The sequence below is a fragment of the Malaya genurostris genome, chromosome 1 (assembly GCF_030247185.1).
Source record: "Malaya genurostris strain Urasoe2022 chromosome 1, Malgen_1.1, whole genome shotgun sequence".
NCBI lineage: Eukaryota > Metazoa > Arthropoda > Insecta > Diptera > Culicidae > Malaya > Malaya genurostris.
The window spans coordinates 92870523-92882743 of NC_080570.1; the positions used below are offsets into that span (position 1 = coordinate 92870523).

General features: G+C 33.2%; 1 protein-coding gene across 5 annotated transcripts in view; it reads left to right on the forward strand.

Moving 5' to 3' along the window:
- Positions 1 to 805: 805 nt before the first annotated feature.
- LOC131440743 (acetylcholine receptor subunit alpha-like) overlaps positions 806 to 12221 on the forward strand; it is a 266618-nt gene continuing 255202 nt past the window's right edge. The window contains exons 1-2 of one of the 5 annotated variants that reach the window (XM_058612276.1): positions 806 to 892; positions 1700 to 2170. The gene's annotated coding sequence lies outside the window, so the exon portion shown is untranslated. Of the gene's footprint in view, positions 2171 to 12221 lie in introns of all 5 variants that reach the window. The other 4 variants (XM_058612274.1, XM_058612275.1, XM_058612278.1 and 1 more) reach the window with 4 other exon arrangements.

Sequence of the window (12221 nt, forward strand, 5' to 3'; positions counted from 1 at the left end):
GTTGTACACCTGATAATAATAATAATAATAATAATAATAATAATAATAATAATAATAATAATAATAATAATAATAATAATAATAATAATAATAATAATAATAATAATAATAATAATAATAATAATAATAATAATAATAATAATAATAATAATAATAATAATAATAATAATAATAATAATAATAATAATAATAATAATAATAATAATAATAATAATAATAATAATAATAATAATGATAATAATAATAATAATAATAATAATAATAATAATAAAAATAATAATTAATTATTGAACTATCGGTTAATATTACGCAGCCAAGCTGTAGGTATAAAACGAATGAATTTTTTAAAGAGAAATGCAGAATTCATTATTGCTACTATCACACGTTGTTCGGATTTTAATCATTTGTCTCTCTGTTACTCCCAAAAAGTGATAAATGAGAATGCTTCCTTGAAAGATCTGCTCTTAGGTGTGATAGATATCGAGCAGTCCCAGATAATGAAACGTGTCCTGTTCATTCTGATAAGAGTTAAAACGATGTGGTTCTTATCAGCGAACGATGTTGATGGTGCAGGCGAGCGGGTTTGCTGTTGCCAAAACAAATACATGCTGTGGGATGGGCTTCGGGGCATGCGCAGCTATACACGTGGACCTTACTCTCGGATGCATCGCATCCTTTTCGAAAATTCATTTTTGTTCCAAGATTCGTAGAGAATTCTAGAGAAGGAGAATATGAAGAGAGGTATACTGGACAACCCCAAAAGTATGGTGAAACCTTGATTCTGCTGGAAATCGTTTGCGAGTGAGTATCGTGTTTGCATCGCCTCCGGTCACACTGTCTTCGCTGTTCGTGGCCGCATGGGAGAAATAGCGGTGATAGCTTCAACAATTCAGTAAGATTGCATTTACGACATAAGTTTTTCTGTGCATTGGACAGTTTACAGTTTCGTAGATTTAAGCTATCAAATTATCGCTGCACATTGAGTGTAGTGATATAATGAAGAAATGCAAATCGTGAATTCAAAATAAATTTTCCTTATAATAAGTCAAGTGATGCAAGGATCGTTTCAGTAAAAAAAATTCAAGTGAGTGTGTTGATGATTTTTTATTACTCACACACAATAGTAATCGTTCAAAACAATATTTCTTTTGAACAAGGGTGATACGGGAAATAAAAAAAGAGCCGAAGTTCTTCAGCATCCACCCATTGCGTGCCTACAGCAGTTTTATTTCGGTGTGTTCGTTTAGGATATTCGAAAGTGCGCACTACGGGTTGTAGTAGTGTCACGAATAGAGTGTTGTGGATCCGTAGCGCGCCCGAATGTCTGCATAAATCGGTCGCGTGTAAATCAGTGCGTCCGTGATACTTGCTGCTGCTGGTTGTCCTCAGATAAACTATGAAAAGCTCTCCAGTGCCGTTTGTCCTGGGTAAAAAGACACTAACGGTTGTGATGCAGGTATAAAGAGCATTGTGAGTAGGAATTTCATAGTAGCATGAACTGGATGACCTTCTTATCTTAGGCACAGAATAACTAGAAGACAAAATTGTTGAGCTCAGAAGAATTGCGTGAGTTTGATTCATTACGGTGATATAAAAAAATGTTTGAGTCTCGAGAAGAAGCGAAACCAGTTTGTAATAAATACTGGTAATGTCTATGGCTGATTGCATGATTTTGTGAAGTTATATGATACCTTTCTAGGCACACCAGTGAAAAGGAGATGTGTGCCATAAGAGAAAATTTTAAATCAGAATAAGTAGCTGAAGATGTCGAACCAATCTACAGAGATGTGAAAATGGAAAATCTATTTCCAAGTGATCATTGCTTTCAGAGAGAATTCAAGTTTTGTATTATGGTTATGTGATTATTGTGCACTAGAAGGATAAAGCTGGAGTATGACACCGTTTTCATGGAAATATATTATTTTGTAAGTTAGTATTGATGCTTGCAGTTGAGCATGAGTGTTTTGATAAAAATGTATACTTAAGCATAGAAGTCTTAGTTACGGTAGAATGATTGAAATCAATCGACCAAAGTTTAAGGTGAATAGTTTGGTGTATCAAGCAAAAGAGAATTGAGTTCTATTTTGTCGATTATGTGGAACCAGGCGATAGATCATAAAATTTTGCGTTAAGATATATACGCTCGTCAAAGAATCCTGTAACAGCTAAGGTAAATTGTTTGTTTTCGTTTGGAACACAATCTTATACCAGGCGTATCTTACAGTTTGTGAAGTTTATTTAGAAAAAATAAAGTTCCTTTCATATGATATCATTGTTTAAACATACAATACATGAACGAATAGACTGGCAATAAACACCATCGTTGTCACATTGCATAGAGAAAAAAACGAAGAATAAAAGAAATAAATATTCAAGAATTCAGATAAATGTATTATTTCAAGTTATTTGAAGTTTCTTTCAACTCCAAACACATGAATGAATTTCTGAATATATTTAAAATTATGTAATCATATACTATAAAGAATATATGGTAATATTATTTGATGAAATATATAAATTATCCTAAGGACAATATATGCTATACATTTTATAGTAATTATCGCAAACGAAATTTACAACAGAACTAGCTACCTGATAATTTAAACAAGTTTTCCCTATTTTAGCTTACCGAATCGAATTCGAAAGACAATTTCACAGGGTTATCTTCCCTAATTCAAACATTTGCTGCAATTCGCCGTTTATATTATTTATCAGTCTTTTAGAACTCATGGTGAGAGACGTGATATTCAAGCCACTTTTTTAAGTTTTGTCCCCTCCCTCTCATGTGTTTCGTTTTCAATGAATCACAATATCATAATCATTGACCAAATATCGAGCCACCCGTATCATTGCTTGTCCTTTTACTCACACACACTCACCATAATTTCTTCGTATACCATTTCGAAGCTCGAATTGATTCGAGGAAGTCTTTGACTTTGATTCCATCGTCGCTTTGACCAATCGTGGCAATGTACCAGCAATCAACTGGCTTGTCAAAATCTAATCTGAATTTTTATATTGCGGACCAAAGGTTGGGAATAGCTGCTCTGTAATAGCCAACATTTTTTCGGTTCTCAATTTTCGGTAAAAATATATAGAACCGATGATTGCCGAAACGCGTACAGGCAATATATAATTTTCCATATAAAAAACTCGAAATTCACGATATTAACTTCCAACGACTGACGTTGAGATTTATTGACAATAACAGAAAAGCTAAAGGATAGGAAATCGACGTTTAAATTTAAATGATGTACCAGTGGGTATTATTGGAATGCGAGGAATAAAACCTTTCCACCTTCGAATTTGACAGTCAACATTGTTCTTTCATTAACATTCACTATTAACCTTTTAATTTTGAACTTTTTTTCTGCTATTGTTTCTGTGGTGATTATAGTACTTTCTGCACATGTTTCTGTAGTTTCTGTACTTGATTCTATACTTTCTACTCTGCTCCCTGTCCCGGCGAACTTTGTACCACTCAAAAATTATCTTCGGATGGAAATTATTTCGAGCACTCACAAAATCAGAATAATCAAACGACATATGTAGGAGTTGTTAAGTTGTTTTATCGCACACAGCGGGCAGTCCTGTTTTCCATGTTCTGTTAAAATGAATCAACAGCAATCTCAGCAATTTTTCAAAACGGGTCGTGTCTAGACCAATTGAAGATGAGCCGTACTTGAAATTTAAAACATTCTTCAAAATTTGGAGGTCATTTTGAGAAAAAAAAAACGCACAAAATCTCTAAAAAAAGCACAAAAGCATCCTTCAAATGTTTCAAGCCATTATTCATGCTAAAGATGTATTTGCTTGAAAGTAACAATATTTGGAAGAATTTTCACTTACTCGTAACAGTAATTATGATCTTATGTTGAGCTATTGTACCAATCTCGAAATTTTTTGCCGATTTTTCGAATCAACGAATTATGATAAAATCGGATACAATATCTTCACTTCGACTCTAAGAAGCAATACCACAGACATAAATAGTTCGAAAATTGTTCACTACTACTGCTATAGCGACGCGAAAACTCGAAGCGAATGCACCTATTTTCAACTTACCCTGAAAGTCAATCCATCGAACAGAGATAGCAGATCTCACTCTGACAATTAGTTTTCGCATATGAGATGACTATTGGAGTTGAGATGAACGGGAGTGCCGCTACCTTGTTCACTACGGTAAGCCATGTGATAAACCGGACAAGGAGACAACTATACCAAAGGACAACGGTGCTTCCTTCACATCAACCCCAAGCAACCCCAGTACACCTGTGACAGTCACCAATAACAGGGAAGCATCCCCTTCAACGAAACCATCCAACGTAACCCCTATAGAACAAAGTACACCAGCTGCAGTTAACAGCTTACCATCCAACCAACCAGAAACTGCAAACAATGTACAACAAGGCGCATCTACAGCAACTAGCAACGAAATCAACAACAATACCACGGCAATGGATGACGAGACGAACCACGAACAAACTGCCACTCAATCCTCGCAGGAGGAAAATGGAAGCTCCTCTCCCCCTAGAAAAAGAGTGATAACGAGATCCAATACAAAAAAAATTATCTAAAAACTCAGCCAAATCGGCCACGTAAAGCTTGTACGCAAATAGGCCTGAATAAAATATCTTTTAAATAATAAAAAAAAGTCTTCCCTCTTTTGCTTCATCGAATTTGAAAGCGGTATATAATTTTTCAGAAATTTTATTTGAGATTATAAGATCTTCTACTTAAACCTAAGTTCATGAAAATCGGCCGAATCATCTCTGAGAAAATAGTCTGAGTTTCATTTTGGAGTATTTAAACACTATTTTCGATGCTTCTAGATTTGGATATATGAAGCCAGGATAGCCGGATTTAGTTTGGTAGACGGCATACCAACAATGACTAACGGTTTGAATAGTTTCGAGGGCAGTTTAGAATACTTTTCACGTTTTTGGCTTTGCCGCTTAAAGTGACGCTATACATTTCTAACATTCTGATTCCGGAACCGAAAGTTGTATTCGGGTGAAATTCTAAAACTTTGTATGGGATCATAAAACCTTCAATTTGAGCCTTTGTGAAAATCGGTCACTCTCTATCTGAGAAAAGTGAGTAAGTCAGCTTAGGTGCTGTTTTTTTATAGCGTGTACGAAATTGAACAAAGTTCTCTGTGTGCATTGTTTGTAAAGACGAGTTGTGTTTTCTTCTTCCGTGCTAGCTCGTACCGGTGCGTACTGGTTTGTATCGTCATTTTATATGGCGGTTTGAATGCTTCGACACTCATCGCCCTGTAATTTTGAAACAGGAAATCAGAGCCTCAATTTAAATCAAGATTTGTGAGTGAGTTCTACTTTTAGAATTTTTCTTCACTACCTTCGGTGCTTCCGGAACAGGAAATGGGAAAGTATGAATGTCAAATCAAGTTTATATGTCCACAAACTAAAAAGTTCTGCAAACTAGAAGAATTTATCAGTCAGTTTTGTGGGATTTGTACTCGTGTATGCCATTGTTTATGAAAAATACTTATGGAATTACCGTACCGAAACTGGGAGTCGAATTCGGATAAAATGTTCTAGCAAATTTTAAATAATTTCATGACCTTTTTTTTAAAACTTGATTTGACTTAACTTTCACGTATTACCCTATAACTCCGGAACAGGAATTGGGATTTGAGTGGGTAAAATAACAAGGTAATTCTGCTGACGAGATGACTATTGGTACATTTGCCCTATGAATTCTCAGAAACTCGTAATAATTGGTACAATCGTTCTCCATCGAATTATATTAGACCCCGTATTTTCTCATTTTGCCATTGGGGTGACCATTTCAATGTTAGGGCGGATCAAAAAATTATATTTTTGGATAACTGGTCTTTCTAAAAAAATTATAACTTTGTAATCACTGTACCGAATTTTTGGATATGTTGTCTAGAAATGTAATTAGTTTATAATAAAAAAGCTTAGATAAATGAATTTTGAGTTTTGTGATTGATAACGTCAATTGTGTACATTGTTAGTAGTTTTCATGGTTTGTATGTAGATAGACGACGCTACATGTTTTAATTTTTTTAAGTTTGGACTTTTTAATATAACATACCAAAAAAAAAGTCAAGTAAATTTTTCCGTTTTTGAGTAGTAATCGTTTGAAAATTTGAAGTCGTTAAATGTATATTTTCTAAAAACAGAACTCTAAAACAAAATAACTCTAAACTAAAAACATAACTCTAAAACAAAAGGCCAATATCATTGAAATAATTGTGTGTATTCACTTAATATGTTTGCGTGATATTTGTTTCTGTGATTCATGAGAGTCTATTTTGTAGAACATAGCTTGTGGGGAATGTCGAGTCACATTTTGTGAAAATATCGAAGCACTAAGTTTTTTTTTCATTTACCAGTTGATAGTTCATTTTCTATACTCCTAAATGGTTTTTCCTAAAAATCTTATAGTTTTTCTATTACGAAGCCGTAAATGAACGTTTCACATCAACATTGGTTCAAATTTTCTCAATTTTCAAAGTATTCCCCTCGATCTGTTAAAACGAAAAATCTACCCCTAATGTTATATACCGTTCGACTCAGCGACTCAGGAATTTCATATGCGACTTCGATGATTCAAAAGTCATTCGAGGATCATGGGAAAGATTTTTATGACTCCCAGGCAAACTTTGTGCCATTAAATTGATTGAAACAACAAATACACAAGTATTGTTTTACGTACATACACAAAGATAGTAAAATATTATCTAAGAAAAGTTAAATTTTATTCTCTATCTGATCGGATTTTGTACAATATTTCTACTACTTCCATCACACGAAATTGGTGTACGGTCTTCGGTGTGAGGAAAAGATGGTAAAGGGCACAGGAGCTAGACAGTTGCAGATTATGATGCCATTAAGAAGCAAAAGCAGTAGTTAGCAGCGACAACCATTTGTAAAACTAAGAAACCCGTTAGATAGTAAAAGGAAAATCATGTTTCGACAAAGAATATGTAAACATCGATTCTTGTCAAACAACTATAAAGGCAATGTGATGCAAAAGATTTCCTTCGCTGCTTTAGTATTCGACGTTATTTGCGCTATCCATACTCTTAAGAACAGCAACTCTCATAGAGGTATATTTTGTTATGTAATTTCTTATGAACTTCTCATTTGAACCTTGTAATGAAGTCTTCTCTAACAATATGAATATTGAATAGGTACCTTTGATTAAATTAAACTGTAGTCTTCACATTTTTCATCATATTATAGTTTTGTAATTTCGGTTTGTGCTACTGCTTTTGGCTCCATTTTTGACGATTCCGATGGCTTAGATAAATCTATAACACACTTTGAACCTATAACATTGAAACCGAGTCTCAGATCTTTCCGAGGCGTGCGTAACGGATATCGAAACCAATGCAATCAATAAAAATTCGGTATGTCATCTAACCACTCTTATCAACCCGTAACATCAAAACCGGAATTCGGATCCGTTGAAATTCAAAATTTAAAGATTCATCATTCAAAACTGATTGATGTCATTTGGTAAATTCGATATCTTTTTCACACTTAGAATCAAATAAAGTATAACGATTCAATCAATCTTGAATTGAAACTGAATACAAAAAAGAGAGAATTGTTTCATGAGGTTCGTAACTATGATAAAGATCGACAATTGAATTTACTTGATCCGGTTATATCTTATCTATCTTTTCACTATTTTCATTTTTGAAGCTAAGAAAAGCCCGCAGAAGCTAGGTTGTCTTTGATTTTGTCATCTTTTGCATCAAGAGAAAAGAAATTTCAAAATGATAGGTTTGATTAATTCGATTATCACTACACTTAAAATTAGTAGCTAGAAATTTTCAAATAGTAGTAGGAATTTAGTAAGTATTATGTATGCAAAATACAAACATACACAATGAAAAAAATAGTTTTTTGTGCTGCCACAAAAACACTTGTTTGCTATGTCAATTATAAGTTGGTTGGTAGGTTTCTTCAATGAAGAGAATTTCAGCCGAAGGTTGATTCGTCTCTCCCTATGAACAGAGTTACACAGTTCTGATGAAACTAATAAATTTCGTTAATTTTTGGATTTGTAATCTAGAAATGTCTATAGTATTCAGGAAAATTAGGTGGATAAGATAAAAATAAAGTTCTCAAAGAAAATTAACGATACATTATTTTCCGTAATACAACGTTTCAAATTTTCAAAAATTATAACTTGAAAGAGAAAAAATTCACTTCACAATTTTTTATATGTTATGAAGTAAGTGATAGATAGTGAAGTAGAAAGCATTGAATTATTTCCATGTAACATGGGTTAACAATGGTTCTGAGGTTCCAATTTAAAGTTTTTATAGTAAGGTACTAAACTGTATGTAATAAATGCAGTATAGTTTTTGATTCAAATATCCTATTAATTTATATTATAAAAAATATTCAACCAATAATGTAACGAAAGTTGCATTTGTTCTTTTTTCGATCCTGAGTTGTTGATTAAAGTTTAAAACGGATTGATTAAAGTTTATTTTTTTCAGTATGTTATCCAATACTTCCAAAACTTGCTCATTGAATGCAGATTTTTGCATCTGCTTTTGAAAAATGAAGACCTTCCTTATAATATAAGTTCTTAATTTTTACATTGAAACAGTAAACCAGCAGTCAACTAGCACATTTTAGAGATAGTGTGGACAATACCGAATTAAAGTCCATTAATCAATTCATCCCAAAAACGGGTCGTCAAATGGTGAGACAACTAAGTCCTCACAAGTTCCTATCTCATGCTTCCCCGAGCGTCTATGATGACATTTGGTCAATAGAACGGCGTCGACTGGGTGTTATCGCCTTCTGCGTTAGTAGCAGAATGAGAGGGTGCGAAATGACTTGTAGTTTGAAGCCCATCCTAAAGTGCAATATTTATCGTGGTATATTGCAACATGTGGATCTGTTGTTTGTTGCAGTATTTGTTATATATTGAATTGAATTATGCTATTATTATTATTATTATTATTATTATTATTATTATTATTATTATTATTATCATTATTATTAATATTATTATTATTATTATTATTATTATTATTATTATTATTATTATTATTATTATTATTTTATTATTAGTATAATTATTGTTATTATTACTATTATTATAATTATTATTATTATTAAAAAAGAAAAAGTATATTTCCTGCAGTACTGCGACGAAATCAGAGCATAACTTACACTGCGACATCAACTGCTATACATTGAATCATAGCATATTATTTTGTATATTATCTTCTGTAGTGCTATATTATGTTATATGGTATTATACTGCATTGCATTATATAAAATTATATTGTATTATATTATATTATATTATATAATAGGATAACAATTTTTTAACACCATTGAATTCTGCTATAAGTATTATGTTATAGTATATTATGCTATATTATATTATATTATACTGTTGTATATTGTGTTATATTATATTATAATATGTTATATCACAGAGAACAGATATCCAAAAGACATTCATATGTGTAAAGTCGTGTACAACGGTGATTTTTAACGGATTTTCGCTTGTATGCTTTACACAGCTTTTTAAAAAAGTTTGTACTAGCTTGGATGTCTGTTTTCTGTAGTTATATTATATTATATCATGTTATATTGAATTATATTATGTTATATATGTGTTGAATTATATTATATTGTACTGTATTATATCATATAATTTTTATATTAATTTATATTATATTATGTTATATTGTATTATGCTCAAGTATATCGACAACGGGGAGGGGCAGGGAGTGCACCAGGGTATCTTACAAGTGAATGACTGGATGATGGAGTGGATTGCCAACCTGAGTCACGCGGGGGAAGCTTTATGTTTCTCCCTGAAGGTCTGAAATGAGTAAGACGCACCCTTCTAACAAACAAACCATCAGGCGGGTTTAAGCCGGTACAGCGAAATTCTTTATTATATGGCCGGATGTTCTAGCTGGAAAGCGCCGGGTCCTCAAAACCCATTTTGGCCTTCTTAACAGCAATTACACGAAAGCTATCTGATAATCAAATTCGGATCTACTGTAAGTCTACCCGCATACACTGGTAATGCCTTGAACTGATGGTGGCTTCACACATGCATACATGCATATATACATTAATCAATTCATCCCAACATGTGATAAACGATTTATGATGTTTATGTGTATTTTTGTATATTTATATAACCTCATATAATTCCAAACTTAGAGTGTCATATACCATTCGACTCAGTTCATCAAGTGCGCAAGATGTACGTGTGTGTATAGATGTGTGTATGTAACGTTTCTTTACACTAACTTTTCTCGGAGATGACTGAACCGATTATTCAAATGAAAAGCCTTGTGGTCCCATATAAAATTCCTGAATATTGTTTGAATCCGACTTCCAGTTCTGGAATCATGGGGTAAAATGAGCAAAAAATGTGAAAATAAGTGCACATACTTTTTTCAGTGATGGCCGAACTGATTTTCACAAACTTACATTCAAATGAAAGGTCTTATGGGTACATACAAAGTTCTTGAATTTTGTTTAATTCTGACTTCTGTTCCGGAGTTATGGGGTAAAATATGACACAAATTAAAATATGTGTTCTACATTTTATCAGAGATGGCATGACCGATTTTTACAAACTTAGATTTAAGTGGATGGGAATGAACAAATTTGGCAAAAGTATTGACCACAACAGTATTAATAACACAGATAATACATTTATACAAAATGAAAAATTGCCATAGGGGGAAGAGAAAGCAGTTAAAGCATTGGATTATGAAGAAATAGGTCATAATGGAACACATACCCAACCACAAGGTGTGTGATCAATATATCAAGGCCAATAGATTAATATAATATATAAGAGCTTAACGCATTGCAGTATTGTACGTCATTTCGACGAGGCGTATTATATTATATTATACTATATTATATTATATCGAATGGTGTTATATTATATTGATATAAAGCATTTATCATGGGGACGTAATGGGAGGGAGCATCAGGGCATCGGACGAATTGATGACTGGACGAGGGATTGTGGATAATCAGCCCAAGTCACTTGAAGGAAACTTGTTTCCTTCTGAAGGTTTGACATGAGCCTGACGCGCCCTTCACAAACAAACCATCAGGCGGGTTCAAGAATGTAAAGCGATATGCTTCGCCCATGCATTGCATATTATGGTTGAAAGAGCATCTTTCATTCCAGCGGAATACGTGTAAGTGACTCTGCTGACATATCCGCCCAACCCTTTTTGTTCGCTTTTCGATAACAGCTATAATAAGAAAATGAATGGGTGAACCGTATCGGTTAAGTCTACCCGCATCCACCGGCAACACCTTGAACTGATAGTGGCTTAACTTCACATCACATCACTTAGATTTAAGTAAGACCATCTACTCCTACACAAAATTTCTGACTTTCATCTGAATTCAATTTCGGATTCCGGATTTATAGGGTAAAGTGTGTTAAAACTGCTATACCATCACTTAAAGGGGCGAAACAAAAACGTAAAAAATTTCTAAATAGACCTCAACTACTACTCCAATCGTTATTTATTATCAGTAGACGGCCAATCAAAGCAACTCCGGTTATTTTTGCAAGAATCGAAGAAAATTATTTTGAAGAATACAACAGTATTATATATGATAGTATGATTATTATGAGAAAGGCATCATTACACCACTAGCAGGATTAAAACAGGCTTTTATGTCTGTTTCCAGTACTCTCGGGGTCCGTCTGAAGTTGCTGTTTTCGAACCTACAAATTGAAATAGTTTTGAGTTCAGTTTAATAATAATAAGTTTTAGAACCTAGCTTCAATTTTGTTTTTCGTTTATTGCAGTGATACTTTTAATGACGGTTTGACACTAATTAACACTTATAACTCGATATTTTCGGAAGCGAATACCGAATCCCGATAAAGCAAAGTAATTCAATCATTCATTAGATTCCAAGCTTGTAAAAATAATCACTTAGGAAAATTTTATAATTCAACAAATTGAGTCGAATGATATATTACTTTTTCCTTCCGAGAAAATTTTTATTAGTCGCTGATCGGTATTCAATATACTCAAGCAAACACGGTGTGTAGCAGACGGAAAAATACATCCACAAACACACAAACGCAACTGTCAAGCGAGCGAATGGATATAACTCAGTTCTGTCATCCACTCACTATACAAGCTACGTGTTTCCTTTACATGCAGCGACTGAAGACTCAAATGGTAA